A 6,000-nucleotide genomic window follows, 5' to 3' on the forward strand; every position below is an offset into this window, starting at 1 on the left:
CAGATGGAGGTTAAGAGAATGGGATTAGACTAGATCATTTTTATTCAGACGGGTCACATAAAATCCAAGTGCGGTAGGGTTAAGGAAAAGAGAAAATGGTAGAGGCAAAATGTAGTATGCCGAAGGATGTAGATTTTCTAAATGATGCTTTCTTCAGGCAAACCCTCTTTCTAGAATCTTCCTTCTTTCCGAAATCTACTTCTTTTCATTTTATTGTTTATTTTTGGCAGCGTGTTGAAATCTGTTCCTCTTCTCATCCCAGAGTGCTGTTTCTTGCTTCATTATAAAAGGTGGCATGTCACATGTCCTGCATGGTTACACAAGCTGAGTGTGAGTGTGTGGATGATCTCTTGGGACCCTCTTCCTCAGATTTCAGTGTTGTGCATTATCTCATCCTAGCGGCTTCTTTGTGATTTATAGTTTCCTCCTTCCCTTCACCATTAAAAAAAAAAAAAGTCCTATCTCTTGTTATATTTTTGGCTACAGAATAACTCCAGATGGTACATTTTGTATAGGGGGAAAATAACAGAATTTTTCACACTTTCTGTGAATTATTTTCCTACTTTCAATTTTAATGAAGTTATTAATCTTACAAAGGACTCATTTGTAAAGACACTAATCATGAACAAACACACTTGTGTACAGTATTTAATTCCACTGGCAAAAATTAAGAGTATTATTACCCTTACGCCTTTGTATTATTTGTTACCGTCTTACATCTTTTAGCATCAGATGCTAAGGTAATAATCCATTTTTCTAGAGATAGAATGAGTGCCAAAAATGGGATCAAATAAAATGATGTAATTGAAAGTACTTGGAAAAATACATGGCAGTATAGAGATGTAAGTTACTGGTTTTTACAGTTATAATTCTGAATTGAGAGCTGATATGTTTCAAATGATGAAGAGCTTTTGCAAAGAGCATTCACAGAAATCCCTAAGTGGGCATGTTTTGCAAAATATTACTGAGTATGTGGATTATTTATAGAAAATGTTCTTTACTTTGAAATGATCTTTTCTCTGTGGTTTTGAATCAGTTGGATTTTTCTGGATGAAAGAGAGGACCTGTGATCTATTCTTTGAGCCTGAAATAGTTTTAATCCTCACTGTGTTTCTATACGAATACAAGGAACGCTTTAGCATTCATCATCCATTCTGATCTCACAGAGCCATCCCAAGAATCTGTTTAACTTTTCTGGTTGATGATGCAGAGAACAGAAAACAACTTTCAGACATTTTCTAAACAGATCTTTTAATTCCCAAAATATTTAAAGGGTCTTCTCTGGTCGTGCTCTTAATTCAGGTAGCGCCACGTAAAAGGGAAACTAGGTAGGACATCTGAACAATCTTGAAATTACTGAAGTGGTGGCAAGAAAGTTCTTTCAGAAGTTAGTTTTCCAGAAATTTCTGATTGGGAATAAGCACTTTAAAATAACTGAATTCTCTGATTAATCTGCCACATCTTAGTTTTCCCTCAGTAGCCTAGATGGGCGTGGAGCTTCAGTTGGAATGTTGAATACTTCCCATTGCTGGGCTCTGTGCTGGCACCAGTTCTGCCTTCATGGGACAAGTGTTCAGAGGAGGAAATAGGGAACCAGTGACAAGTCCTTGTCATTGGTATAACTGTGGACACAGAATTGACATGTCTTATTTAGGTAGGTGACAGATATGAGGGGATAGGGACAGCTTTCTGAAGGATGATGACCTGAGATGACTCTGGAAGAATGAATGGTGTTAGCTGGAAATATTAGGGGGTGGAGAAGTCCCACCCAAGGGAACAGCATGCACACAGCCGTGGAGAAAGAAGATAGTGTGCTTTGGGGAAGTGTTCTGCTATGGCTGGCATGGAGGGACTGTGTTGAATGTGGCTGAGGCAAGATGAAAGAGGTCTTACATACATTGAAATGAGGTTTTACCTCAAAGATGAAGTGGGAGGCTTTGAAAGATTTTAGGCAAGTCTGTGTATTTTTCAGAGCTCACTTGAATTCCAGGATGGAAGAGAATATATTTTTGTAGGGCAAAATGGCAGAGTAGGCCATAATTCTGTCAAGAAACACTGAGGGACTTTACCAAAGTCAGGGTGATAGCTCATAATATTTAGGGGGGTCCAGAGAAACTGTTAATAATAAACCTGACTGACAGCAAAAACTGAATCCCCAAGGCATCGTGTCTGTCACTGTGAGGTTTTACCTTCACGTAGTCATACATTATGAAGAGTCTCCAAATCTATATTCAGTGGTTAAAGATTGTCCACATTATTAACAATTCTTTATAGTTTTCAAATATTTTCTGATTACTCTACAATCAGAAAATTGTAGATATTATGATTTGAACTATTGTGGTGGTCAACATTCTTTTTTTTTTAATTGTTTTTTTTTAATGTTTATTTATTTTTGAGACAGAGAGAGACAGAGCATAGTGGGGGAGGAGCAGAGAGAGAGAGGGAGACACAGAATCCGAAGCAGGCTCCAGGCTCTGAACTGTCAGCACAGAGCCCAACGCGGGGCTCAAACTCACAAACCGTGAGATCATGACCCGAGCCAAAGTCAGACGCTTATCCGACTGAGCCACCCAGGCGCTCCTGTGGTGGTCAACATTCTTGATGAAGAACTGATCGGAAATTGTTGATCATATTATGTAAGAATAATTTTTAACTTTTTAATTTTTTAAAACTTACTGAGAGAGTAAAAGAGCATGTTAGTGGGGGAGGAGCAAAAGGAGAGAATCTTAAGGAGGTTCCATGCTTAGTGCTGAGACCAACTCTGAGCTCAATCTCAAAGTCGTGAGATCATGACCTGAACCAAAATCAGCAGACGCTTAACTGACCGAGTCACCCATGTGCCCCTGTGAGAATAGTCTTTTAGAGTAAATATGTACCTGAGGAACCTCATGGAAAGTAAAATTTTAAACATCATATTTTAAGTGTCTTATAGCCATGTACCATTTAAAGTAATTTTCTTGAAACTTCTGTGGTTTGAAGAATCATTTTTAAGTAGCTGACTTCTGATTTTTCTCTTTTCTAAATCCAAATTGTCTTATTAGAGGCTTTGCTTATAGACCCTTACAGAAACAGGCATTCCATATTGCTGGTGACCATAGTTAAGTTCTTAGATGTTTCCAGAGAAATAATGTGGTACTTTAAGGGCTTAAAAAAAACCCAACAACCCTGTAAAATATTTGTTTTGAGAAATACATAATTAAAGAAAAAATTTATGATTAGGAAAGTAATACATTTAAGAATTTTCCTGTGATCCTGATGCTATTCTATCCCTTGTTAACATTTTGATAAATGTCCTTCTTCCTGGTCTTGTTTATTCATACTTGCTCACATACATACAACCACATAATTATACTTTTGTTTTTATATAATTATGTTCCCTTTGTTATGTCATGAGTTGTGTCCATTTAAAAAATTTTTTTTGAACATTTTTTTTCATGGCTATGTAAAGTACCCATATAGCACTCTTATTACTGGGCATTTAGGTTGTCTTCACCTTTTTTGCTGCTATAAAAAGCCCTGTGATGAGCATCACTGAATTCAAACTTTTATCTGAATTCTCATTTTTCTGAAGGTTTCTAAGAGGGGAATGCCTAGATCTAAGGAGTTTTATTTAACACCTGTTCTAAGGTTATGTGTTCCCAGGACCTCCTTGCAGGTGTCTGTTTGACTTCCTCCCTCCTATGACAGACAACTTCAAGCTTAAGCAAGCTTGATTTGGGTTTTGTTACTTGAACGGTTTGTTTCCCTAACATTAAAAAAAATGTTCATTTATTTATTTTGAGAGGGAGGGAGGGAGGGAGGGAGAGAGAGAGAGAGAGAGAAATCCCAAGCAGTGCAGACCCTGACACAGGGCTTGAGAGAGAGAAAGAGAGAGAGAGAGAGAAAATCCCAAGCAGCACAGAGCCTGACACAGGGCTTGATCTCACCAACCACAAGATCGTGACCGGAGCGAAGAGTAGGATGCTTAACTGACTGAGCCACCCAGGCTCTCCCCTGCTTCTGTAACATTTATGTAAAATCATAGTGGTCTTTGTGCTGAGAAATCATTGGCATGCGTGTTAGGTCTCAAGCAAAGATACTCCCAGCCTGCAATAGAAATGTACTTGACTGCTGTGTAGAATTTCCTTTCTTTTCATCTGGAATGAGAATGAGATTTATTGGTTTGTATAAACTAGAGCAGAAGGGTTAATAGAAATAATAAAAGTTGTCAGACTGTTTAGCTCTATTATGCTTTTATACTTAGAGTCCTTTAAATCTGTTTAGAAAATTGTTGTGTAGTGTAAAGCATCCACAGAATATTGAATACAGTGTTTACCAGTGAAAACTCAATCTTTTGAAGTTTGGATAGAACGAAGGAGCAGTTTTCTTATAATTTCCTCTGTGTTCCAGATTACTCTTATTTTTGTATTCTACAAATGTATGCTTCTATCTGTTCTGAATTTAAATAGGTTTAAGTTGGGGGGAGGATCCTAGACTAAGAATGTTTCCACGTAGAATTGCTTTTTCTATTTTTAGCTCAAGTTGTATTTACTGCAGAATAGTCGTTTAAACAAGAGGCCCTTAACTCTCACATCTAATTTTGAATCCCAGTAGAATAGGGTGACTATCAAAGGCACAGAAAGTTAGCATAACTTCCCCAAAGTCACATGAGTGGGTTACTGTCTTTTCTCGGAACATATAAAAAGAAAGGGTCCTTCTTCAAGACTGATAGAATCACAGTGTCATGCTCTTTCTCGCAACATCACTATAGGGAATTACAGAGAAAGAAGCAATTAAATGGTGCCATCCAAATCCTGAAAAGAATGAGGCTCAATGTAGGGGAATTGGGCAGTGGATAGAGTGCAAATTTTTGTATAACTGTAATTGATATAGGCATGACTCACTTGAAGTTAAAAAAAAGACTTCAAATGTGAAGACTGAATTTTAAAAGTTACAGAGAATGATTATTCACATTATAAAATGACTCATCCCTTATAAAAGGGATTTATTATCTTTCTTTTAAAAGGATATTCCCCTAGTGCATTTGGGTACTTGTCTGCTCATTGTCTTTTGTTTTGTTTTGTTTTTTTAATTAAATTAGAATACTCCATGATTCGGTTTCTCAAAAAAACTTACACTATGACCTATGATATGACCCAGGTGTTCCACTCCTAAGACATTTTCCCAAGAGACATGAAAGCACGTATCGCCACAAAAACTTGTTATACAAATGTTCGTAGCAGCTTTATTTGTAGTAGCCCCAAACCAGAAACAACTCAAATATCCATCACAGGTGAATGTGTAAATGAACTGTGTTGTATCTGTAACAATGGAATACTACCCAGCTATAAAAAAAAAAAAAAAAAAAAAAAAAGTATTGCTGTGTATAACAACAGGGCTGAATCTCAAAGTAATTATGAAGAAGGCAGACAGAAAAATTTCATACTGTGTGATCCCATTATTAGAGAATATGTAAACTAATCTATAGTGACAGAAAGCAGATGTGTGGTTGTCTGGGGGGTGGGGGGGGTGTGAATACATGGAGGTGGGACAAGAGGATGGACTACAGCGGGGTATGAGGAAACTTTTTGGAGCGATGGATGTGCTCATTGATTGTGATGGCTTCACAGGTGTATACATATGCCAAAACTTCTCAAACTGTGTAATTTATATATGTGCCATTCATTGTATTTCTTTTTTTTTCAATATATGAAATTTATTGTCAAATTGGTTTCCATACAACACCCAGTGCTCATCCCAAAAGGTGCCCTCCTCAATACCCATCACCCACCCTCCCCTCCCTCCCACCCCCCCATCAACCCTCAGTTTGTTCTCAGTTTTTAAGAGTCTCTTATGCTTTGGCTCTCTCCCAATCTAACCTTTTTTTTTTTTCTTCCCCTCCCCCATGGGTTTCTGTTAAGTTTCTCAGGATCCACATAAGAGTGAAAACATATGGTATCTGTCTTTCTCTGTATGGCTTATTTCACTTAGCATCACACTCTCCAGTTCCATCCACGTTGC

General features: G+C 37.5%; 1 protein-coding gene across 3 annotated transcripts in view; it reads left to right on the plus strand.

Annotated features, from left to right (window-relative positions):
* The window catches only part of SPTBN1 (spectrin beta, non-erythrocytic 1), a 199,180-nt gene that overhangs the window by 24,716 nt on the left and 168,464 nt on the right, over nt 1-6,000 (plus strand). The window lies entirely within an intron of this gene.

The sequence above is a fragment of the Panthera uncia genome (genome assembly GCF_023721935.1).
Source record: "Panthera uncia isolate 11264 chromosome A3 unlocalized genomic scaffold, Puncia_PCG_1.0 HiC_scaffold_11, whole genome shotgun sequence".
Classification (NCBI taxonomy): Eukaryota; Metazoa; Chordata; class Mammalia; order Carnivora; family Felidae; genus Panthera; species Panthera uncia.